The following is a 901-nucleotide window of genomic DNA, read 5'->3' as shown; positions in this document are numbered from 1 at the left end:
ATTTTAATTTTTTTTTTTTTTTTTTTTTTTCACTTCAATTATTTTTGAATTTTCAAAAGTTGTGAGATATAGTACTAAAGAATACAAAACTCTCGACTTCTGACTAACTTCTTCATTCTATCATATTTTTTTTTCGTCCCCACATCTCATCCTTAAGATATATGTCAGTGATCATTCTTTTTCATATCCTAACATGTTATTTGTCGTAAACATGTATTGTCATCATTCAGTGTTTAACAAGAACCTCTGAAATATTGTTTGAATGCTTGAATGACAATCAGTTTCTTTTGTTTTAGAGTGAAGATATTAGATTTTAAGATAATTCATTCCTTTTATGAAAGAATGTCTTCCTTGGTCTCATTTGTCTAATGCAAAAAAAAAAGTGAATAAAGATGTAAATCTCTTCACATTGAATGAATCATAGAAAATTTCATTGCCTTTCAAGACACACACATACACATGCACACACATATTATTACACTTTGAGAACAGTAACATTATTAATTACAAGTTTCCAATGAGCCAGTCTCTGGTTTTATATTGGCATGAGTGACAAGTGAGTGTATGTACCATGTGTGCAGAACAAATACCAAAATACCACTCCCCCTCCCCCAAGAAGTACTAGTCTATCAATTTTCTTGCTGATGTTTTATATCTTTTGCCAATATACATCAGCAATCCATGCGCGCGCGCTCACACACACATTCACACAATGAATTTCTGAATCAAACAGCTATTCATGTACTTATATGTTTGTGTGTCTTTCACATTCTCTGAAAGTTTCTAAATCCTTATATCAACAATAATCAACAAATATATAAGAATTGTAAATTGTTCTCCAAAACAAAACATGGAAAATCTGAATGATGCAGTTTAAATATTTACCACCAATTTTTTCAAC

General features: G+C 30.3%; 1 protein-coding gene across 14 annotated transcripts in view; it reads left to right on the top strand.

Moving 5' to 3' along the window:
- The window catches only part of LOC106876198 (nuclear receptor-binding protein), a 127,663-nt gene that overhangs the window by 78,564 nt on the left and 48,198 nt on the right, over positions 1–901 (top strand). The window lies entirely within an intron of this gene.

The sequence above is a fragment of the Octopus bimaculoides genome, chromosome 9 (genome assembly GCF_001194135.2).
Source record: "Octopus bimaculoides isolate UCB-OBI-ISO-001 chromosome 9, ASM119413v2, whole genome shotgun sequence".
Lineage (NCBI taxonomy): Eukaryota > Metazoa > Mollusca > Cephalopoda > Octopoda > Octopodidae > Octopus > Octopus bimaculoides.
Note: the sequence above shows the minus strand (reverse complement) of the source record. Positions and strands in the feature narration are given on the sequence as shown.